The sequence below is a fragment of the Heterodontus francisci genome, chromosome 38 (assembly GCF_036365525.1).
Source record: "Heterodontus francisci isolate sHetFra1 chromosome 38, sHetFra1.hap1, whole genome shotgun sequence".
NCBI classification, from domain to species: domain Eukaryota; kingdom Metazoa; phylum Chordata; class Chondrichthyes; order Heterodontiformes; family Heterodontidae; genus Heterodontus; species Heterodontus francisci.
The window spans coordinates 37,271,020-37,296,957 of NC_090408.1; the positions used below are offsets into that span (position 1 = coordinate 37,271,020).

The 25,938-nt window shown below is 44.0% G+C and overlaps 1 protein-coding gene across 2 annotated transcripts in view; it reads right to left on the reverse strand.

Moving 5' to 3' along the window:
- paqr5b (progestin and adipoQ receptor family member Vb) overlaps positions 1-19,296 on the reverse strand; it is a 79,057-nt gene extending 59,761 nt beyond the window's left edge. For both annotated transcript variants that reach the window (XM_068018118.1, XM_068018116.1), the window contains exon 1: positions 19,154-19,296. The gene's annotated coding sequence lies outside the window, so the exon portion shown is untranslated. The remainder of the gene's footprint in view (positions 1-19,153) is intronic.
- Positions 19,297-25,938: the final 6,642 nt, after the last annotated feature.

Sequence of the window (25,938 nt, forward strand, 5' to 3'; positions counted from 1 at the left end):
TCTGCCTGCTGCAGATGCTTCTGTCCATGACTTTATTGGTAGGAGTGATCACCGCATAGTCCTTGTGGAGACGAAGTCCCGCCTTCACATTGAGGATACAACCCAGGACTACTAGCATGCCAAACTGCGTAAGCAGCATGCAACAGACAGAGCTAAGCAATCCCATAACCAAGGGATCAGATCTAAGCTCTGCAATCCTGTCACATCCAGCTGTGAATGGTGGTGGACAATTAAACAACTAACTGGAGGAGGTGGCTCCACAAATATCCCCATCCTCAATGATAGGGGAGCCCAGCACATCAGTGCAAAAGATAAGGCTGAAGCATTTGCAATATGATATCAAAAACGACTGAAGGCACTGGATACTGCGTAAGCTATGGGCCCTGACAATATTCCGGCAATAGTACTGAAGACCTGTGCTCCAGAGCTTGCCGCACCCTTAGCCAAGCTGTTTCAGTACAGCTACAACACTGGCATCTACCCTGCAATGTGGAAAATCGCCCAGGTATGTCCTGTACACAAAAAGCAGGACAAGTCCAACCCGCCAATTACCGCCCCATCAGCCTACTCTCAATCATCAGTAAAGTAATGGAAGGTGTCATAAACAGTGCCATCAAGCGGCACTTGCTTAGCAATAACCTGCTCAGTGATGCTCAGTTTGGTTTCCGCCAGGGCCACTCAGCTCCAGATCTCATTACAGTCTTGGTTCAAACATGGACAAAAGAGCTGAACTCAAGAGGTGAGGTGAGAGTGACTGCCCTTGACATCAAGGCAGTATTTGAGTATGGCATCAAGGAGCCCTAGCAAAACTGAGGTCAATGGGAATCAGGGGGAAAACCCTCCGCTGGCTGGAGTCATACCTAGCGCAAAGGAAGATGGTTGTGGTTGTTGGAGGTCAATCATCTGAGCTCCAGGACATCACTGCAGGAGTTCCTCAGGGTAGTGTCCTTGGCCCAACCATCTTCATCTGCTTCATCAATGACCTTCCTTCAATCATAAGGTCAGAAGTGGGGATGTTCGCTGATGATTGCACAATGTTCAGCACCATTCGTGACTCCTCAGATACTGAAGCAGTCTGTGTAGAAATGCAGCAAGACCTGGACAATATCCAGGCTTGGGCTGATAAGTGGCAAGTAACATTCGCGCCACACAAGTGCCAGGCAATGACCATCTCCAACAAAAGAGAATCTAACCATCTCCCCTTGACATTCAACGGCATTACCATCGCTGAATCCCCCACTATCAACATCCTAGGGGCTACCATTGACCAGAAACTGAACTGGAGTAGCCATATAAATACCATGGCTACAAGAGCAGGTCAGAGGCTAGGAATCCTGCGGCGAGTAACTCACCTCCTAACTCCCCAAAGCCTGTCCACCATCTACAAGGCACAAGTCAGGAGTGTGATGGAATACTCTCCACTTGCCTGGATGGGTGCAGCTCCAACAACACTCAAGAAGCTCAACACCATCCAGGACAAAGCAGCCGCTTGATTGGCACCCCATCTACAAATATTCACTCCCTCCACCACCGATGCACAGTGGCAGCAGTGTGTACCATCTACAAGATGCACTGCAGCAATGCACCAAGGCTACTCAGACAGCACCTTCCAAACCTGCGACCTCTACAAACTAGAAGCACAAGGGCAGCAAATACATGGGAACACCACCACCTGCAAGTTCCTCTCCAGGTCACACACCATCCTGACTTGGAACTATATCGTCGTTCCTTCACTGTCGCTGGGTCACAATCCTGGAACTCCCTTCCTAACAGCACTGTGGGTATACCTACCCCACATGGACTGCAGCGGTTCAAGAAGGCAGTTCACCACCACCTTCTCAAGGGCAATTAGGGATGGGCAATAAATACTGGCATAGCCAGTGATGCCCACATCCCATGAATGAATAAAAAAAAAGGATTCATCACATGACTGCCTATCTTGAACCACTCCGCCTGACTCTCCTGCCATTGGTCCATTCCCCAGGTGCACTGCCTTCCCACAGCCAATTGGAAAGGGAACAAATTCTTTACGTCCCAATTGGATTCAACTTGACTGTTAAGTGAAACAACCTGCCCCTCTCCTGCCCCCCATCACTCCTCATCCTCAATATTTTTAGAACTAATAAATTAAAGTGTTCAAAAAAAATGAAAGCAATTAACAATTTTGTTTAATGCCGCTATGATTTTCTCCCAGGCGCTGGAGACTCCAGGTCAAACCTTGAGGGTTGGCAATATTAGTGCAGAAGTCTGTGCAAATCAACAAAGCATTGAGCAGTGCTACACCAGAAATCATTAACCAGAACCCTTGCATTTTCTAACACTCAAGACTGTCATAAAAATAAAGCAGAGTTTTTTGTTCAGTATTCACACTACCAAAGGCCCCAAAAGGACCAACCAACAATCTCAAATACTGCACACCTGCCTCTTCAGGCTAAATGGTATTTGTTTTAAAAGTTATCATAACTAAATAGTCGCTCACAGGTTGATCATCTGGAGTTAATACAAAGTAAGCAAAGAAATGGGTTTGCTGAAAAAGAAGCCAATGATCATTTTGAGATAATAATCCTGAGATAATATATAACTGAAAAAATAGTTCCTTTTTTATCTGTTAGAACTGACATCTCAAGGTGAGGCCTTTTGCCTGCACCTTGGCAAGATTGTATCAAGATTTTCGTCATGCGTTAACAATTAAGTTACGCAAAGCCGTTCCTCCCTTTTATTTACTAGAATCCTGCCTGATATGAAGCAATGCAAATAAGATGAAAGATTTGAAAAATGGTGGGAGGCCTTTTCATTAGAACAGAGGGGATTAAAGAGCGATTTGATAGAGCTGCCTTAAAATTATTAAGCATTTAGACAGGGTAGATAGAAACAGACACTTTCTCATGGTTGAGACAATATAGATTCAAGGTTAGATGCAAGAAATCTAGGACAGAGAGCAGGAGAAACCTTTTTTATACAGAGAGTTGTGCAATGCTAGCGATTAAAGCAGAGACTGCGTCCTTAAAGCTTGATAACAGAAGGAGGGCGAAGTCACTGGGAATAAAAAGGATATGGGAACATAGTGGCTTGTGTGAAGGATAAAAACCAACATGAGCTGGCTGGACTGCTTCTATGTTGTATTTCTATGTCATTCTATGTTATCGTGATCTGTTTAACAGGTTTTTGAAGTTTACTTCATGTTTTTCATTGCACTTGTTGCTCTTTTGGGTAGGGATCCCCCCCAACGCCACAATATTTTCCTAATATTTGTAGAGATGGACCTTACTCCAGGATTCTGATGAAAGGTCACTGACCTGAAACGTTAACTCTGCTTCTTTCTCCACAGATGCTGCCAGACCCGCTGAGTGCTTCCAGCATTTCTTGTTTTTATTTCAGATTTCCAGCATCTGCAGTATTTTGCTTTTATTTTACTCCAGGATTGTTTTTTATTTGCACCCAGCAGCTGATCTCCTGTCCCTCCCATCTCAAACAACAACATGCATTTGTATAGCACCTTTAACGTGCAAAACGTCCCAAGACGCTTCACAAGAGCAAAGTCAACCAAAATTTGACACCGAGCTACAGAAAGAGACATTAGGACAGGTGACCAAAAGCTTGCTCAGAGAGGTAGGTTTTAAGGAGCATCTTAAAAGGATGAGAGGGAGTTCCAGAGTTTAGGGCCAAGACAGCTGAAAGCACCGCTGCCAATGGTGGAGCAATTAAAATCATTTCTATCTCCCTCAGCAGGGTCGATTAAGAATGTTTCCAATGGCAAATGCAATATAATACAAAAGTAAATGTATGAGATTTAGGATGGAGCGAGAGAAACCTTTTTTAGACAGAGGGTTGTGAAGCTGTGGAATGCACTGCAGGAGCTAGTGATTGAAGCAGAGAGCTTCATGCTAACATGGAAGGGTAGAGGGTTGGATAGGTAGTTGAAGGAAAGGGGAATAAAGGGATATGGAACAGGGCAGGCACATGAGATTAGGACAACTGTGTCGGGCTGGAGGATAAGCAGCAACGTAGGCTGGTTCAGCTGAGCGGATGGTTTCTGTGTTTTGATTTCTATGCAAGTTTTTCTGTGTAAATACTGTATCAGTTAGTCTCTGCGCTGTATACCTTGTTCACAATATAAACATTCATGTGGGGACAACACTTTTCTGACACTGTTAACAAAACAATCCACTTTCTCCAGAACCACTATAGACTTCAAAAAAGGTATTGTCATCCTTAACACCATTTTAGTAAACCCTTTTCTTTGTTTGCAAACCCGTAAAGAATAAATAGAAAGATCTTGCATATATACAATGACGTTCACAACCTTAGGATGCCCTAAAGCACTTTTCAGCCAATGAAGTATACTCACTATTGTTCTGTCAAAAATCAACAGCCAAATTGTGCACAGCAAGCTCCCACAAACAGTAGTGTGGTAATGACAAGATAATCTGTTTTTAGTGATGTTGGTTAAGAGATAAATATTGGCCAGGACACCAGGGAGAACGCCCTTGTTTTTCTTCAAATAGTGCCATGGGATGTTTTAGGTCCACCTGAGAGGGCAGATGGGGCCTTGGTTTAACATCTGATCTGAAAGACAGCACGCCTCTCAGAACTGCAGCTGAAGGGTCAGCCTGAATGTTATACTCAAATCTGCAGAGTGGGACTTAAATCATCAACCTCCTGACTCAGAGGCCAGAGAGCTACCTACTGAGCCACAGCTGACACCTATCAGAATGTAGCACTTAATTAAATTAAATATCAAGTGCTTACTCACCTTGGTGCCCTCCATGCACTCCCAGAGGACTTTCTGTACCTCTGGTAAGTACAAACAAGGCGAGCATCCCAAACATAAGTCACCATTCCTTCTGATTGCTATCATAATATATTTTTAATCCAGAAATGATTTTCCACTTGCCCTTTGTACTGGTACCGAGGCTGTTTAGTGGGTTGACTGGGAAGGAGGGGGGATACGGGGGTGGGGGTGAAATGTCCCTGGGGAGACTGCAGGCACCGACACTGCTCAACTGGGGCAAGTAACAACACATTACCAAAAGCAAAAACAGAAAATGCTGGAAACATTCAGCCTCCCTGAAGGGAACAGGTGAGTTACCACTCCAGGTGTGGACCCTGCGTCAGAACCCACGTCTGACTTCATAGAATCAGACAGCGTGGAAGCATGCCATTCGGCCCATCCATACCTGTTTTGTCTCTTTGAAAGAACTGTCCAATTAGACCCTTGCTCCCTAATTTTTCCCCGTAGCCCTGCAAATGTTTCCTTTTTAAGTATTTATCCAATTCCCTTTTGAAAGTTACAATAGAATCTGCTTCCACTGAATTTTCAGGCAGTGCGTTCTAGATGATAACAACTCCCTGATTTCTTTACCAGCGTTTTCAGTTTCTGTTTTAGATTTCCTGCCAGTGTTTGCAGTCTTTCCTTAGCTTTTTGTTTAACTACGTTATGCAAGTTTAATTCAATCAGCCAGATTTGGATCTTCCCTCATCTTCTGTCTGAATTTGTAGATTATAGCAAGGTTCCACCGCTGCCTCTCAAACTTTCAATTACTTCAGTCTGTAGCAGAAGCCCATAGTCTGTCCCTTGTGGTACTTGCTTTAAGGTTGAAAGGCATTTTTGTACATTAAGTACCACAATTATATGGTCTTGCATCATATTTACAGCACAGAAACAGGCCATTCAGCCCAACATGTCTACACTGGTGTTTATGCTCCATACACAGCTACTCCCATCCTTCCTCATCTAACCCAAACAACAAATCCCTCCATTCCTTTGCTCCTCCTGTGTTTATTCAGCTTCTCCTTAAATGCATACCCTCTGGATTGGCAGCAAGCTGATTCTAACCTGTCCCAAGCATTACACAGCCCCTTACTAAAAGGCTGTCACCAGACTCTGCTTTAAACTGAGTTAGTCTCCATTGCAGAGTCATAGCACGATAGCCACATACTTTGAAATTTGGGTAAAAAGACAACATCCTGTTGTGTGCTCATTCTGCCAAAGAAATGTTTATTAAAGCCAACTGTTATTTAGGGGATCCTGGCTTATTTTTCCTTTCACTGTCCCAGGAATGCAGAGGCCAATTGCAGTGACTCCTACTCCTGCCCTGTTTAGATCACCTGATGCAGCACAGAGTGGGTATTGAAAACCTGGGAACTTCTGGTTTAATAAGAATGCCAGCCTTGGCACTTCGCAACTCCGGGTCAGAAGGTTGCGGGTTCGAGTCCCACTCCAACAACTTGAGCTCAAAATCTAGGCTGACACTTCAGTGTCATACCGAGGGAGTGTAGAATAGGGATACCAACTCTACTCAAAAAAGAGTAGGGGTGTTATCCCCAGGCGTCCAGGCAAATATTTAACCCTCAACCATCATCGCTAAAAAACAGATAATCCAGCATTATCACATTGTGTGCAAATTGGATGCAGCATTTCCTACATTATAACAGTGACTGCACATCAAAAGTACTTCAATGACTGTAAAGTGGTCCGGGTCATCCTGAAGTTGTGAAAGGCACTATAGAAATGCAAGCCTTTCTTTCCACGAGTAAGTGCTGTGACCCACGAAGACATGAGGAGGGGGACGGATGGTGATTTGCTTAGGTCCCAGTGTTCTCCTGATTAAACCTTTCACAGATGTGCAGTGTCTTTAATGCGGAGATGGTGCAGGGTGGCTGTAACATACGTAGGATGTAAACGAACCGAATAACAAAGTGATCCAATAAAACAGAAATAGTCAGATTCTAGAAATGAAAATATTTCAATGCAACAAAGCCTAGGAAATATTGAAATTTATTCTCTGTGATGAGAAGAGCTAAACTTGGTAAATGTAAGGGGGAAAGTGTTATCTTGAGTACAAATGTGGGATGTTTCCAAAAGCCTGTCATAGATTAGGAAGAGAAACCCAGGGTGTGCCTGCCATTAGTCCCAGCACTATCAGCAGAAAATTAGTATGATATTTCTAAAGGCACCCTGCACCCAATGCACACAAAATCTGGGGCTCGTTCCTATTAGCTGTCAAGTATTTATTTGTTCACGGGATGTGGGCGTCGCTGGCTAGGCCAGCATTTATTGCCCATCCCTAACTGCCCTTGAGAAGGTGGTGGTGAGCTGCCTTCTTGAACCACTGCAGTCCTTGAGGTGTAGGTACACCCACAGTGCTGTTAGGAAGGGATCTTTTCACACTTTCATTATTTTGTGATCGCTGTGCTGTATGACCAACAAAGGCAATATCTTCCCGTTATTGTTGACAAGTCTGAACAAGGATGCAATGCAGATCTTTGCAGTGCTAATAAGCTATTGCAAATATAGGTACAACCAATTATATTAGCTTCAACTTTTCATTACAAAAAGGCCCCAACTGCTGAATTAGTAAACCTTCGGTAAAGATTGGAAGAACTTTTTCCCAAAGGATAGTGTATCTATGGAAAGCTCTCCCATTGTTAATGCCATGACAATTAGGTTACATAGGACTTGGACAGATATCAAATAATGAGTAGGATGAAGGTTAGAGAGATAAATACAGACAGAAATGATCAAATGCTGAATGGAACTTTGTTGCTTCAGTTGTGGGAATGGCATCTAAAGAATGTAACTAATCAGGTTTGAGGAAATGTTACTCCAAATGTTATGGAGTTTTGAATCTTTCAATAGGCAAGAAAAAGCTTCACAGAGATTTCTCCTCTTTGTCATTCAGCCTGCGACTGCCCACCTCCCTCATACCCCCATTTCACTGCAAGTTATGCACAGATAATCAGAAGGAGATGCTCCTTGGGCCAAAGGATCTTTCTAGTTCCTTGCATCCATTTCTTTCATTTTCCACAAACTCTTTCTACCTGTCAGCAGGGAACATAAGGTGTTTCTCTCCATTTTTCTACATCATAGATTTGGTCTCTGATTCTAGCAACTTTGTAACCTCATTCATAATGCACAGCTATAAAGGGACATTTTTCTACATTAAAATCAATAAATAAATGCAGCGGCTGTTGCTATAATACATGAAAAAAGTGTTTTGGGGATAGGGCAAGATTGAGTTTGAGGATGGAATGAGAATATAGTCAGAGCATGATGCAACTTGTATAATCCCATAGACATTTATTTCTGGAATCATGGAAACTGAATTGCGTTTTATTTAGTCTATGTAGCACTGTGTACTCAGATAATTTGACTGTCAAGAATTAGTTGAATCTAGGAAGATGGTTGTTATGTTGGTTTTGTGTCAGAGTGTTTAATTAGGTTTGTACTTTATGACAGTATTTTGTTAATGCAACAGGAAATCAAATAATTTTTGACTCCAGTTCTAACCAGTTCACATCTTTTTCAGTCCTGTTCTCCTCCCCTGGCCTTAATAACGGCACTTCCATTGACACCTCTACCCAAATGCCTCATGCGGGGGACCTGTGTTCGAATACGATTCCACAGGCACTGGTCACCTTTTGCTATCATGTTCAAATAGCCATTGTACACACGTAAGCCTGGACAATGAATGTTGACTCCAGGGGTGCGGCAGCATAGCGGTTACATTACTAGACTAGAAATCAGAGGCCTGGACTAGTAATTTGCAGACATGAGTTCAAATCTCACTGTGACAACGGGGCATTTAAATTCAATTAAATACATTTGGAATTAAAAAGCTAATATCAATTATGGTGACCATGAAAATACTGGTTGGGTACATTGGAATAGTCAAGTCTAGAGGTAACAGAGGCATGACTGAGCGGTTCAGCAGCAGATGAGCTGAGACGGGCGAATTCGGGCAATGTTACGGAGGTAGAAATAGGTGGTCGTAGTGATGGCGTGAATATGAGGTCAAAAGCTCGTCTTGGGGTCAAATGTGACGCCAAGGTAGAGAACAGACTGGCTGTTGACCTTACCTGGTCTGGCCTACATGTGACTCCAGACCCACAGCAATGAGGTCAACTTTTAACTGCCCTCTGAAAGAAATGGCCTAGCAAGCCACACAGTTGTGTTCAAGAAGCTGACTCACTGCCACCTTCTCAAGGGCAAATTAGGGATCGTCAGTAAATGCCAGTGATGCCCACATCCCGTGAATAAATAGATAAAAAATTACAGCCCATCCTTGCCTAATCTCCACTCACATGAGCTTTTTAGTGGATATCAATTAGGAGCGAAACCCTGGTTAATTTTTTTGCCCTCTAACAGAAGATCATTGAGGTTAACTGCACGGCCTCACTGCTACCTCAACAAGGACCATGGATCAAACCCTCACCTTGTTGAGACCTTCCTAATATGGGAGACCATGCACCACATTACATGGTCAATTTATCTATTAAATCTCTTGAATCATATTCCTGATTTCCCCACTTACTGTTGCTTGCTCCATCCATTCCCCCAAATCTTTTTGATGGGCAACATTTTTTTTTCTCATGACTACACCCCTATTTAAAAAGCCTTTGATTCCCCAAAGGAATTACAATCGAGCAGGAGATTTGTGTAAATCATTATTTGTGAATGTTTAAACCATAAACTTCGACTATTTGGAGCATCTATTGATTGGTCTGTCGTTGTGTTTCAGAGAGGCCCAAGAGGGGATGATGGGGGGAATTGCAAGGAGTAACCAAAAGCTTGGTCAAAGCACTGGGTTTGAAGGAGGAGAGGGAAACATTTATTTGCCACCTTTAACATAGGAAAATATCCCACATGGGTGTAATGAGACAAAAATTAACACCAAGCCAAAGGATACATTTGAAGGTTAATGAAACATTTGTTCAATGATGTAGGTTTAACTGAGTGTCTTAAAGGAGGAAAGACAGGTGGAGGGAATTCCAGAGCTTAGGACCTTTACAGCTGAAGGCTGCCAAAGGTGGAGCAAAGGAAGTGGGGAATGCACAAAAGACCAGAGTTGGAGAAACATAGAGTTCTTAGAGTGTTGTAGGGCAGGAGGAGGTTACTGACATAGGGAGGGACAAGGTCATGGAGGGATTTGAACACAAGGTTTAAATTTTTTAAATCAAGGCGTTAGTGGACCAGGAGGCAATTGAGGTCAGCAAGCTGATGAGTGAAGAAGACTTGGTGCGAGCTTGAATATGGGCAACAGTCTTGGGCGAGCTCAAGTTTATGGGGGGTGGAAAATTGACTGATTTCTTCACTCTGTAACCCACAGGTGTTGAGGTCAACGGACGCACCAGCATAGACTCAATGGGCCGAATGGCCTCATTCTGTAATGACCATAATGACTCTATGCCTCTGAGACCAACTCAGTATGAAGTCAGCCAACTCAGCCCAGACCAGACATCAATCCTAGGATCCTCTCGCCTGTGTTGTTCAGACCCACCCCATGCGATGCATCTGCCCAGTAAGCCATCAGGGAAGATCAACAATACTTTCTGTTCCTGTTTCCATGCTCCTCTCATTATTTGAACTGACAAAATATGTAACATAAGGCTTCAAATAGTGATATCATTGCATTGACAACAAGGAACTGGTCCCTTACTTCACGTATAGAATTAGTGCTGGAACATTTCCAAATTAGGCACTAATTGAATGTTAGTAAACTTTTGTTGACAAATTTATTAGCAACTAAGATGTTGATCAATACGCGTAAACAGGTGTCCAATCTCAAGTAATTGAACATTGATTAGAATGCCTAATTATATTGCTGGTGCGTTTGTTGGCATCCTTCCATTTACGACAGATGAAGGACATACAGAAAAGGTGCACCATTGCTGATGGCTGTGAAGGCCAATCCTTGAGAGGCAGGTTCTGCCACAAGTGCTGCGCGTGAAGCTGCCAAGTGACGCTGTGAGTTGTTGTTTTTGACATTGGCACCTGTAGCCAAGCTGCTGTAGCAACTGATTGTCGTGGTAGTGCACACCAGTCCACAGGATGTTTCGCCATTTCCCTCTTTCACCAGCTAGTGACTCCCAGGTGTGATAGTCAATATTTAGGGCCCTCATGTCATGCTTGCAAGCATCCTTGAAGCGGAGCTTTGGGCTCCCCACTGGTCATCTGGCCCCGGCTACCTCACCATACAGAAAGTCCTAGGGTATGCAACCATCTTCCATCCTGCAGACATGTTCGATCCACCTCTGTTTGATTAGTGCCAATACACTTGGGAGCTCTGCCTTTGTGAGGATGGTTGCATTTGTGATTTTCTCCTGCCAGGATATACCCATAATGTGCCGCAGACAGTGAGGATGGAAATTATTGAGCTTCTTTTCCTGGTAGCTGTAATTTGTCCATATTTCACAGCCATACAGCAAGGTACTAAGAACACAGGCCTTATAAATCTAAGCTTGGTCCTAAGGGTCAGCTTGCTGTTATCCCATGTGCATTTTGCGAGTCGGCCAAAGGTGGTAGCTGCTTTCCCTATGAGTGTATCGAGCTCTGCATCAAGGGACAGATTGTCTGTCACCATCGACCCAAGGTAGCAGAATTTGCTAACCACTTCCAATGGGGTGTTATTTAATGTGATCAGGGGTGGAGATGCAACACCTTGTCCCATGACCACTGTTTTTTGACGTTTATTGTCAAAGAGATCAAGTTACAGGCATGGGAGAGACAGTCCTTGTGTCTTATATTGCTAGGTCAGTTGAATATAAGTTGTAAGAGTCATCCTAAAACGGCACAATGCCTGAATCAGATCACACCTCAAGCACTATGCTCAGTTTTAGTTACCAAGGCATAAGGGAAATATTCAACCCAATGATGATAATGTAGTGAAGAACCACAAGGCTGATCCCTGGCATCAAAGGATTAAGTTACGAGGAAAGCATGCAGAAACTTGGGGGTAGTATTTCTATGCATTGTGCCCATTTTTTAGGAGTAAGACGAGGGCACAGCTTAGCAATTTAGCTATGGGACCATCTGTGGCTATTCTGTGTAGGCATGGGAACCTCTTTTTTAGGCATCCCAGGAAGTAGCCAAAACAGGCCTAATATGCTTTGGGACATCTAAAGGTTGTGCTAGTTGCTATATAAATGCAAGTCCTTCCTCTCTTTCTTTGACTATGATTGGTAATACAAGTCGAGTGCACAGCATCTCTGATTTCTTGTGATAATTATTCAACACTCCCGTAATTGCATAATGGCATTCGCTCTATGTAACCAGCTAATCATTGAACAGCAAACCTTTATTCAAGTAGACTGGTTCTTGGAGCAATCTGCTACCACCATCCCCCACCCTCCCCCATCTGCCCCCCTCATATGCCAACAATAACTAATTGATTGCACTACAGGAGATCTTGGGACTCTATCCCAAGAATGCAAAATAGAGGTTATATTTCTTCTACACAAGGGACGTCCTTCGTGAAAAGAGACAGATCAACATACAGGCACTCAAAACATAGAGAACAAAAGATCATGTACAAGAAGGGTAAACAAACTGCCTATGAATTGTTAATGATCATTGGCATCTGCAGGTTTAGCCCACAGCTAGATCACGGGAGATCTCACAGTCATTACCAAGGGGTGATGGCACAAGCCGTGGGGGTTGCTCCTGCAATGAGATGGTTTCCCTGTTGCTCTTCTGTCTGTGCTGAGGCTGCCTTTTGCTTTGTATGTGGCTTGGAGTTTCCCTCCCCATGATTATGCCAATTTGCTCTGCTCTTCTGCTGTGATGTCAGCCTTGGCTTAGTGGTTAGCACTCTTGCCTCAGAAATTCATGGGTTCCAGTCCAACTCCAGAGGCTTGAACACAAAATCTAGGCAGACTCTTCCAGTGCAGTTCTGAGTGCTACACTGTCAGAGGTGCTTGTCATGAATGTGCTATGATGATTTTTAATTAATCGGTTGGAAACCTAAATTAAAGTTTTAAAAAGAAAGCTGGAAACCTAAATTCAACTTTTAAAAAGGAAACAGCTAAGATAGCCACTGCAATTTGCACTGAAATACCTCACACTCCAAGGTATTGAGTTGGAGGCGCATGTCTGAATAGCCCTCATCCAGAACGATAGCTTGAGCAGTTTAAATCAGCTACCTGGTATCGCCTTCATTAGCAAGACATTCAAAGCCATCTTGGAACATTAATACTAGTGGAGACAAACCTCAAGGGGTAAATAATGAAACAATCAGATCTGACAGAAATTGAAATTCTTAAACTTGGATATCAATCAAGTGCAACGGAGAATACACTGGACAATCATGTGTGAAAACCTGGAGTTTCTTTTGACTACATCAGACAAGCTTCTGAGTTTTAACCAGTGCAGGACCCAAGTGGCCAGTCTCTCTCTCTCTTCAGGCAACACTGTAAGTTCGAACCCTGTCTGGAGACTGCAAAACGTCCAAGTCTATCACTGCTGCAGACAGAGACCCCTACATCACTGTTTCCAAGCAAACCCCGAACCAGGTGGCCACCTCTACCAGCCAGAAACTTCAGGAACACAAGCTCAGCTGGAAGACCACTGAATTATCAGACTTCATAGACTGTATATTCTTTTATTTGTTCAGGATTCTAATCCAACCAATCTATTCTTCATCACTCTGTAACCTATCATGTATGTGGGATGCTCGTGTGTGTGTGTGTGTATGAAAGTTGGAGCATAGTTTACTTATTTTTACTTAGATTAGGTTTTGATTTTAAGCACAATAAACTAACCTCTTCCTTTTTTAAACTCAAGAAAACCAATTGGTTCTTTTATGATCAAAGCACGATAAAGGGTTAAACACTCACTGAATTGGTAAGCACATCCACTGTTTAAAAGAAATAAACTCGGTTGTGGTCAAACAAGGAGAGGGACAAAAGGGGAGCCTTTCAACAGCTCCTCACCTGATCATAATATGATGCTGCTCGGGTGAGATGTTAAACCAAGGCCTTGTCTGCCCCCTCAGGTGGACTTAAAAAATCTCACGGCACAATTTCAAAGAATAGCAGGGAGTTCTCCCAGTGTCCTGGCCAATATTTATCCCTCAACCAACATCACTGAAACAGATTATCTGGTTGCTCATCTCCCTGCTGCTGTGGGACATTGCTGTGCACAAATTGGCTGTCGTGTTTCCTACATTACAACAGTGCAAAAGTAATTCATTGGTTGTAATGTGCTTTGGAGTGTTGTGAGGTGACAAAAGGCACTATATAAATGCAAGTCTTTCTTTGCTGCTCAAAACTGAGGATCAAACCAGGAACTGTCTGATGTGCCCGGTAGGCTCAAGTCTCTGGAGTTGCATTGCAATCCATGACTTTCTGACTTCAAGGCAAGAGTGTTGCCCACTGAGTCCAGCTCAGTTTCACAAAACTAAGGGGCTTTTGAGGAGATTGGTTAAAATACAGAAACAAGCATGTCCTCCCCAAACTAATGTCATGAAGTATCACTGGAACATAGCCTTGCTGCTTCTGCTGTTGAGGTAACGTATTCACAATTTGCAGAATGTACCCTCTTGTTCCCAGTTCTATGTGTCTACCACTTACTCCTCCACTGCTAATCTGGTGGCTCAGTTGGTAAATGCACTCCATAGTATAGTACTCAACCACATGAAAGAGAGAGGGGGGGAAAAAATGACCTGCATTTATATAGCGCCTTTCGTGACCTCAGGTGTGGTCAGAATTTCTTATGACAACAACAACAAATTGCATTTATAAAGCACCTTTAAACATAGTAAAACATCCTGGGGGCTTCACAGAAGCAGTTCTCAGGCAAAATTTGACACTGAGCCACATAAGGAGATATTAGGACAGGTCACCAAATGCTTGGCCCAAAAAGTGAATTTTAAGCAGTTTTAAAGGAAGTGAAACAAATGGAGAGATGAAGATTAAGAATCTAATCTCAGTTAAGTGCAGCAAAACGGTATCTGGAGTATGGAACAGGGAGGGTGGGTCATGTTGCACAATAGGTGCCTTTTCTTGAACGCGTCAGGTGCCTTTTCTTTATCATTCCAAGAGGAAGACTTTAAATAATTGCAGAATAGGAATGCATATTTTTGCACAGGTGTGATGTGTCCCCACCAGCAGATCCAGTTTTACAACTATTTTGTTGATTGGACATATAACACCGATTACCATGGGAGACAAGGATTTAGGTTATTGAGACAATACTGGCCTCACATTGAATCAAAATATGATCCATGAGAGTGACAAAAAGATACTTAAGGTGTTTATAGTTGATATATAACAATCTGAGGAAGTTTTCCTTTTAGACTTCTGGCTGATAAAAACATAGAAAATAGGAACAGAAGTAGACCATTCAGCCCTTCGAGCCTGCTCCGCCATTCATTATGATCATGGCTGATCATCCAGCTCAGTAACCTGCTCCCGCTTTCCCCCATATCCTTTGATCCCTTTCACCTCAAGAGCTATATCTAACTCCTTCTTGAAAACATACAATGTTTGGCCTCAACTGCTTTCCGTGGTAGCGAATTCCATAGGCTCACCACTCTGGGTGAAGAAATTTCTCCTTATCTCAGTCCTTGAAAGGTTTACCCCGTATCCTTAGACGATGACCCCTGGTTCTGGACTCCCCCACCATCGGGAACATCCTTCCTGCATCTACCCTGTCAAGTCCTGTTAGAATTTTATACGTTGCTATGAGATCCCCTCCTCACTCTTCTGAACTCCAGCGAATATAATCCTAACCGACTCAATCTCTCCTCATACGTCAGTCCCACCATCCCAGCAATCAGTCTGATTAACCTTCGCTGCACTCCCTCTATAGCAAGAACATCCTTCCTCAGATAAGGAGACCAAAACTGCACACAATATTCCAGGTATGGCCTCACCAAGGCCCTGTATAATTGCAGCAAGACATCCCTGCTCTTGTACTCGAATCCTCTCGCTATGAAGGCCAACATACCATTTACCTTTTATACCACCTGTTCCACCTGCATGCTTACCTTCAGCGACTTGTGTACGAGAACACCCAGGTCTCGCTGCATATTCCCCTCTCAGTTTATAGCTGTGCAGATAATCTGCCTTCCTGTTTTTGCTGCCTAAGTGGATAACCTCACATTTATCCACATTATACTGCATCTGCCATGCATTTGCCCACTCACTCAACTTGTCCAAATCACCCTGAAACCTCTCTGCATCCTCCTCACAACTCACCCTCTCACCCAGTTTTGTGTCATCTGCAAATGTGGAGATATTACATTTAGTTCCCTCATCTAAATCATTATTATATATTGTGAATAGCTGGGGTCCTAGCACCGATCGCTGCGGTACCCCACTAGTCACTGTCTGCCATTTGGAAAAAGACCCGTTTATTCCTACTCTTTGTTTCCTATCCATCGTAATACACTACCCCCAATCCCATGCGCTTTAATTTTACATGCTGATCTCTTATGTGGGACTTTGTCGAAAGCCTTCTGAAAGTCCAAATAAACCACATCCACTGGCTGTCCCTCATCAACTCTACTAGTTACATCCTCAAAAATTTCTAGTAGATTTGTCAAGCATGATTTCTCTTTCGTAAATCCATGCTGACTCTGCCCAATTCTACCACTGTTCTCTAAGTGCTCTGCTATAAAATCTTTGATAATGGACTCTAGAGTTTTCCCCACTATCGACATCAGGCTGACTGGTCTATAATTCCCTGTTTTCTCTCTACCTCCCTTTTTAAATAGTGGGATTACATTAGCTACAATCCAATTTGTAGGAACTGTTCCAGAGTCTATAGAATCTTGGAAGATGACCATTATTGATCCACTATTTCTAAGGCCACCTCCTTAAGTACTCTGGGATGTCGATTATTAGGCCCTGGGGATTTATCGGCCCTAATGTGTAACCATAATGTGTTCCTGTCCGAAGTTAGATGGACATTTACATATTTCTTTCTCCCCTCCTCTCCTGAAGCCACTAGCTTTTCTGGAGTACAGTTCCTTGGGTATTGGTAGTTCTCCTATAAGTGAATGCTTTCCATCAGTGAGTCTTAATAGTGAGTGCTGGCAAGCTTTTTAGCTGAGCTCGATCCTGGCCAGACCTGACATCCCCACACATACACTTTCCACTGGGGTCACTGAATAGTAATTCAGGGCAGGAAACCGTTTAAATATTATACAACTTTTCCTTAAAATATATCATTAGCCTGTCATAAAACATTCTAGTGAGATAGGATTTTAGTGTAAGAAAACAGACAAGAGACAACTTTCACCAAGGAATTAGTTGCACAGAAATTGACAACAAATCCTACTCACAAACCATCTGACTTAGGGTGCACAAGCTGGTTTCCAACATTTCAAATGAACGCAGGGTGATAACTCAATGCTAATTGCAGTCATTCACCATTTCCCCCCTCCTTCCTACCCCACCACCATCCCAAATTAATCTTCCTTGATAATCACAGCATATACCTTTTTAATATTGATTCATATTGATTGAGATCAATTTCCAGTCTATTTCTACATGGTTGCTGGGACCTGGCAAGCTGCCGAGTCTGCACCCCTCCAGTACACTTTACGTGCATCAGCCGATATAGATACAGAACGTTGGCCAGCTATTTGATCCTGGGGTGCATCACAGCCTACCCCTGACTCAGATAGCACTTTGCTGCAGGGGTCTTTCAATGTTAAACGTTAACTCTGTAACTCTGTTTCTCTCTCCACAGATGCTGCCGGACGCGCTGAGTATTTCCAGCATTTCTTGTTTTTATTTCAGATTTCCAGCATCTGCAGTATTTTGCTTTTATAATATGACTGTCTAATGGGAGTAGGCACCTTGTAGCAATTACACTCCAAGGTATATCTTTGTACCTTTATTATTTTTATTTGATGGAATGTTCTAGAGTGTCTGGAAATAAAAAAAATTCTAGTGTTTATTCAGACACAAGGCCCCTTCTAACTGAAATAAAAGCAAAATACTGCGGATGCTGGAAATCTGAAACAAAAACAAGAAATGCTGGATTCACTCAGCAGGTCTGGCAGCATCTGTGGAAAGAGAAGCAGAGTTAACGTTTCGGGTCAGTGACCCTTCTTCGGAACTGACAAATATTAGAAAAGTCACAGATTATAAACAAGTGAGGTGGGGGTTGGGCAAGAGATAACAAAGGAGAAGGTGCAGATTGGACCAGGCCACATACTAACCCCTTCTAACTGCTCAGGTGGATTTTAAAGAGCAAAAACTTATCTGGGGGTTCAACTGTTGTTTGTGGGGCCTTACTGTGTGGAAAAGATACCATTGTGTTTACAAAGCACACTTTAAAGGTAATCATGGAAAACCCCTCGAACAGTATCGGGAAAATTTTCATTTGCTGTAAATGTAAAAATGTAATTGGCATGACAAATGTGAAATGGAAGGGTTGTGAGGCAACTCATGATTGTATTGAAGGAAACTGATCTGCCTTGCAATGTTTGTATTTTTTGACTTGATGCTGTTTTAAACTGTTTGGGAATGTATTTTTTACAGATTTTTATTAATAAAGTATATTTTGGAAATAAAAAAAAACTTTAAAGGTAATCAAAGCTATCCATCAGTTGTGAAGTGTTTTGGAACATGCTGAGGAAATAATAAAAGGGATTTATAAACCTAAGCTTTTAACACTGGGGAGAGAGGGGGATGGGGCAGTAGGTCCTGAGCACTGAGCAGGGAGTTACATATGATTGAAAGTGCCACCAAAGGGAGAGTTTTTGAGGAGGCTTTCAAAGTTGGGAAAAGAAGGAGCAATTAAAAAAGGATTTCGCTCCCAAATTCCTGGCAGCATTTTTCAACTGAAGTTACAAGACTAAGACAACCCCATAACCCCACCCCCGTATTCTTAATTACCAGAGATAACCCTGAAACCCGAGTAATGTCCTGTTGCGGGACATGCTGTGATCTTTCATGTAGGGTCACAGGTGAAGGAAAAGCGAAGATGGAAAGACTTGTTAAGAGCTTGAAGCTTGCCTTTACTTTGGCTGCAGAATCACCATTAAAACCGCTGAGCCAGTGACTGTCACGGAATCATTCAAGATTTATGCCTGGGAAACATGTGGCCATGGAAGAATACTGTGGGGGTGGACTTATAACCTCAGGCACACTCTCAGTAAACCCACTGCCTCAGCCAGATACAATAGCAGCATTTAATACAGACTTGAAAACAGAAAGGTTTTGTTGGCAAACAGTGAGACAATCAATTTTAAACGTTAGAGAACAAAAGATAGCATCTGGCAAAAATTATCACAAAGAAAGCTGGCTGTCTGTCTCTTGTAGCAGCACAGACACAAAGTGCAACTAGTTGGTTTCATAGAGAACATTAAAAATACATTCACAATCTGTTTCAACTCTGCCAAAAAGAGCAGTGACCTACCTGCTCTCACTCTCCCACCACTCGATTGCTGTGCCGTTCTAAGATGTTCCTACCCGTGATATGTTGGGAAGTAGGCGTCTGTGTGTGTGTCATGTAGTTATACTGTACTTACTTCCTGATCTGCCACCAACATTGCAGTAACTGGTCTTGCAGGCTTGACAAGGGAGGGGAAGGGGCGGAGAAAGGGCACAGCAAAGAGCTCTGAGATGGAGTAGGATGGCTTGTCGTAGTGTGGGCGGGGGGCACGCAGGCATGGAACGAGCAGCCAGAGGAAATATTTTAACTAAATTATTGGTTAAAATTCTCTAGTTATCCAAGCTCTGAAAGTAGGATTCAGCTATGGAGGCCGCAGTGAGGCATATATAATAAGATTAATTATTATTACTTTAGCTTTGCCACTCCACACAAATAAAAGCACAAAAGTAAGAGGTTAATAATTAAAATATTTCCCTGCAATTAGATGCTGCAATTGTAATGGCCTGTGCGCTGTTCTGTGTTAAACATGCATCACAGACAAACAGCAGCTGAGTATCTCAGGAACCAGGAATGTATATCATTGCAATAAAAACCCACAAATCCTTCTTTCTTTAATTTTTAGGCCCTTATTCCTCCTGTCTTGAGGGAGGGAAGTCCCTGCTTGGGGTGCAGTGCCGGAGATGGGAGACCTTGCTGGGGTACAGCTCTGTAGTTGGGAGACCCTCCTAGGGTGCAATGCCGCAGGTGGGAGACCCTGCTGGGGTACAGCTCCGCAGGTGGGAGACCCTGCTGGGGTACAGCTCCGCAGGTGGGAGACCCTGCTGGGATTCAGCTCCGCAGGTGGGAGACCCTGCTGGGGTACAGCTCCGCAGGTGGGAGACCCTACTGGGATTCAGCTCTGCAGGTGGGAGACCCTGCTGGGATTCAGCTCTGCAGGTGGGAGACCCTGCTGGGATTCAGCTCTGCATTTGGGAGACCCTGCTGGGGTACAGCTCCGCAGGTGGGAGACCCTGCTGAGGTACAGCTCCGCAGGTGGGAGACTCTGCTGCCTGCTAGCCTCATTTCCATGGTGCATTTACCAGCAGAGACATCGAGCAACTTCAAAGCTATCCTAATTTATTTATTTGTTTGTAATGAATCTGTAGTAAGCTGCTGATGGTACAAGAATAAGTTTCCCAATGCACTTCTGTTTAAAGCATCTGCACAGCACCGAATCTATCAGACTAGTAGGTGACAGGTTCCATCCTCAGTTTGTATCTAGTTAGGTGACCTTGACTATGGTGGTATTGGAAGCAACATAACTGACTTTGGGCCTACCCCTGCTCCTATTTCCTATGTTCCCTGGGCTATGGAAGGGAGAATTAGCCGGGTTGCTCAACTCCGAGCAAGGGAACTGACTAGCAACTCGAAGGTCCGTGTATGGACAGAGATTAGTCTTGGCTCTGGTGCCACGCCCTGCTGCTCACAGATAAGAACTGCTAACATGGGTGATCTAGTAGAGTACACCAGAAACTGAACTGGAGTAGTCATATAAATACCGTGGCTACAAGAGCAGGTCAGAGGCTAGGAAGCCTGCGGCGAGTAACTCACCTCCTGACTCCCCAAAGCCTGTCCACTATCTACAAGGCACAAGGAGTGTGATGGAACACTCTCCACTTGCCTGGATGGGTGCAGCTCCAACAACACTCAAGAAGCTCAACACCATCCAGGATAAAGCAGCCCGCTTGATTGGCACCCCATCTACAAGCATTCACTCCCTCCATCACCGACGCACAGTGGCAGCAGTGTGTACCATCTAAAGATGCACTGCAGCAATGCACCAAGGCTCCTTAGACAGCACCTTCCAAACCCGCGACCTCTACCAACTAAAAGGACAAGGGCAGCAAATACATGGGAACACCATTACCTGCAAGTTCCCCTCCAACTCACACACCATCCTGACTTAGAACTATATCGCCGTTCCTTCACTGTCGCTGGGTCAAAATCCTGGAACTCCCTTCCTAACAGCACTGTGGGTCTACCTACCCCACATGGACTGCAGCGGTTCAAGAAGGCAGCTCACCGCCACCTTTTTAAGGGCAATTAGGGATGGGCAATAAATGCTGGCCTAGCCAGCGACGCCCACATCCCAGGAATGAATTAAAAAAAACACACATACCCACACAGTAACCGTGGAATTGTCAGCCCAGGCAGAGTCCATTCAAGAACTACAGGACAGCAGAATTGGCCAATTAACGAAAGAGAATCAGTATTTAAAGAGTTAACTTTGTTTCTTTCTGCTAAAGGCTGAGTTTCTGAAAATGCAAAGTCATGCAGGCATATTGCAACCCTGCCACATTCAAGAACTGATCAGTGATAAGTCTCTGAAATACCTCAGCTATGTGACAAACTGACTGCAACTTTGATATAAAATAAACATTAATAATTATATATATAGTAAACACTTAGAATTAGAATTAGAATTAGAATTCTCTTTCAATCATTTATATTTCCCCAAAACACTTTCTTTGACACCTGTAATCATTAAGTCTTCAGGCACTGGCTCTTGCTTTTAAACTTTCACTGTACTTGGGATATTTTCAAACTCATACCATCCCCAAAACCCATTCTTCCTCAAGCAGAATTCTCATTGGTTCGAGGCCTCTAGCACAGTGATAGTGCTTAGTAAATCGGTATTAATATTCCCAGGTCCCGGTACACATATTCTTGTTTCAGTGCACTCCAATTAGAGCTGCTGAGTAAAACCAGTCATAATTAGACTACTTTCAATCACCCCAACATTTGGTCCTGTGCCACTATCCTGAGTCTGCCCCTTCCCTCATTGCTTTTGATAAAGGGGTTCCCCATTATCCTGAGCTGTGATTTGTTGGATGGCGGGAGGGAGAGGGGGAGGAGTTCCTCACTATCCTGAGCTGTGATTTGTTGGGAAGGGGTTCTCTAGCATCCTGAGCTAAGGGGGAGGGTTGAGGAGTTCTGGCGTTCTCTTTTTTTCTTTGGCCTCCTTATCTCAAGAGACAATGGGTAAGCGCCTGGAGGTGGTCAGTGGTGTGTGGAGCAGCGCCTGGAGTGACTATAAAGGCCAATTCTAGAGTGACAGGCTCTTCCACAGGTGCTGCAGAAAAATTTGATTGTCGGGGCTGTTACACAGTTGGCTCTTCCCTTGCGCCTCTGTCTTTTTTCCTGCCAACTGTTAAGTCTCTTCGACTCGCCACACTTTAGCCCCACCTTTATGCTGCCCGCCAGCTCTGGCTAATGCTGGCAACTGACTCCCACGACTTGTGATCAATGTCACAGGATTTCATGTCGCGTTTGCAGATGTCTTTAAAGCGGAGACATGGACGGCCGGTGAGTCTGATATCAGTGGCGAGCTCGCTGTACAATGTATCTTTGGGGATCCTGCCATCTTCCATGCGGCTCACATGGCCAAGCCATCTCAAGCGCCGCTGGCTCAGTAGGGTGTATATGCTGGGGATGTTGGCCACCTCGAGGACTTCAGTGTTGGAGATACGGTCCGGCCACCTGATGCCAAGTATTCTCCGGAGGCAGCGAAGATGGAATGAATTGAGACGTCGCTCTTGGCTGACATACGTTGTCCAGGCCTCGCTGCCATAGAGCAAGGTACTGAGGACACAGGCTTGATACACTTGGACTTTTGTATTCCGTGTCAGTGCGCCATTTTCCCACACTCTCTTGGCCAGTCTGGACATAGCAGTGGAAGCCTTTCCCATGCCCTTGTTGATTTCTGCATCTAGAGACAGGTTACTGGTGATAGTTGAGCCTAGGTAGGTGAACTCTTGAACCACTTCCAGAGCGTGGTCGCCAATATTGATGGATGGAGCATTTCTGACGTCCTGCCCCATGATGTTCGTTTTCTTGAGGCTGATGGTTAGGCCAAATTCATTGCAGGCAGCCGCAAACCTGTCGATGAGACTCTGCAGGCATTCTTCAGTGTGAGATGTTAAAGCAGCATTGTCAGCAAAGAGGAGTTCCCTGATGAGGACTTTTCGTACTTTGGACTTCGCTCTTAGACGGGCAAGGTTGAACAACCTGCCCCCTAATCTTGTGTGGAGGAAAATTCCTTCTTCAGAAGACTTGAACGCATGTGAAAGCAGTAGGGAGAAGAAAATCCCAAAAAGTGTGGGCGTTCTCTACTGCTTTAATAACCTGTGTTTCTTTCCCTATTTCATCCCTATGTGTGTTCACAACCAGAGGGGAGGGCTTTTGCCAGATAACCCCTGCTGAGCGTGCAGGACTAGAGACTTCCCAACACAATGGGTGTGATCTCTTTATTAATTGCCAAGACAAGCTAAAAAATTAGATTTTTATATTTAGCTTTTTGGAAGTGACTTCAATACCTATAACAGTCGCACCTAATTTTTTTGTCTCAGTGCCCTTTTTTTTTTAAAAAGAAGCATTTCTGAATTAAATTTCATTTCAAAAGTCCAATATTTAAATGTAACTCTTTTCTAAATCCTTTCTGTAGAAAAAAGTTTGCAAATGACACCTGTCTTTCTTTTTTAAAGATTGTTTTGCATCTGTAACAAAATGTGATATCTAAAATGTGATGGTCTCAAAATGCATATTCTCTTTGGCCTCCTTGTTATATTTATATTATATTTAGAGATACAGCACTGAAACAGGCCCTTTGGCCCACCGAGTCTGTGCCAACCAACAACCACCCATTTATACTAATCCTACACTAATCCCATGTCCCCTAGCACATCCCCACCTTCCCTCAACTCTCCTACCACCACTTGGGGCAATTTACAATGAGCAATTTACCTATCAACCTGCAAGTCTTTGGCTGTGGGAGGAAACCCACACGGTCACAGAGAGAACTTGCAAACTCCACACAGGCAGCACCCAGAACTGAACCCAGATCGCTGCAGCTGTAAGACTGCAGTGCTAACCACTGTGCCACTGTGCCACCAATGGGTAAGCGCCTGGAGGTGGTCAGTGGTTTGTGGAGCAGCGCCTGGAGTGGCTATAAAGGCCAATTCTAGAGTGACAGGCTCTTCCACAGGCGCTTCAGATAAAATTGGTTGTCGGGGCTGTTACACAGTTGGTTCTCTCCTTGCACTTCGGTCCTTTTTCCTGCCAACTGCGAAATCTCTTTGACGTGCCTCTCTTTAGCCTCGCCTTTATGGCTGTCCACCAGCTCTGGCGATCACTGGCAACTGACTCCCACGACTTGTGGTCAATGTCACAGGACTTCATGTCGCGTTTGCAGACGTCTTTAAAGCGGAGACATGGACGGCCGGTGGGTCTGATACCAGTGACAAGGTCGCTGTAAAATGCGTCCTTGGGGATCCTGCCATCTTCCATGCGGCTCACATGGCCAAACCATCTCAAGTGCCGCTGGCTCAGTAGGGTGTATATTCTGGGGATGTTGGCCGCCTCGAGGACTTCTGCGTTGGAGATACGGTCCGGCCACCTGATGCCAAGGATTCTCCGGAGGCAGCGAAGATGGAATGAATTGAGACGTCGCTCTTGGATGACATACATTGTCCAGGCCTCGCTGCCGTAGAGCAAGGTACTGAGGACACAGACTTGAAACACTCGGACTTTTGTGTTCCATGTCAGTGCGCCATTTTCCCACACACTCTTGGCCAGTCTGAACATAGCAGCGGACGCCTTTCCCATGCGCTTTTTGATTTCTGCATCGAGAGACAGGTTACTGGTGATAGTTGAGCCTAGGTAGGTGAACTCTTGAACCACTTCCAGAGCGTGGTCGGCGATATTATGGATGGAGCATTTCTGACGTCCTGTCCCATGATGTTCGTTTTCTTGAGGCTGATGGTTAGGCCAAATTCGTCACAGGCAGCCACAATCCTGTCGATGAGTCTCTGCAGACACTCTTCAGTGTGAGATGTTAATGCAGCATCGTCAGCAAAGAGGAGTTCCCTGATGAGGACTTTCTGTACTTTGGTCTTCGCTCTTAGACGGGCAAGGTTGAACAACCTGCCAGCTGTGGAAAATGCATATTAATGCATCATATACACATATTGTACATTGAAAAAGAAATGTTACAGAATGTTGATTGTATTACAACTTATTTTTTATTGGTACGCTGAAGTTCCTGATGATTCCATAGCTATAAACTCCTAGCTTCAATCTCCAATCTGTCATGGGTTCACTGATTTCAACTAAAGTAAGTAAGCTTTGTCTCAGTTGATAGTACTCTTGCCTCTGAGTCAGAAGGTTATGGGTTTAAGTCCTGCTCAAGGACTTGAGCTCCAAAATCATAGCTGACTAAGGGGTGCGGTGCTGTCTTTCAAATGAGACATTAAACTGAGGCCCTGTCTGCCCTGGTAGGTGGAAATGCAAGCTGTGAGGAAACCACAGAGGCTGCAAAGAGATATAGACAGGTAGGTGAGTGGGCCACAAGGTGGTAGATGGAGTATAATGTGTGAACTTATTCACTTTGGTTGTAATAGAAGAGCAGAATATTTTTTAAAAGGCTTGAAACTTGTAAATGTTCAGAGAGACTTCGGTGTGCTTGTACAAGGAACACAGAAAGTTAGCAAGCAGTTACAACAAGCAATTAGGAAGGCAAATGGCATATTGGCCTTTATTGCAAGGGGATTGCAGTACAAGAAGAAAGAAGTCTTGCTACAATTGTACAGGGCTTTGGTGAGCCCACACCTGGAAGTATGTGTGTACTTTGGGTCTCCATATTTAAGGAAGGGTAAACTTGCATTGGAGGCGGTACAGCAAAGGTTCACTAGGTTGGTCCCTGGGATAAGAGGGTTGACCTATGATGAAAGGCTAAGTAAATTTGGCCTATATTCTCTGGAGTTTAGAAGAAT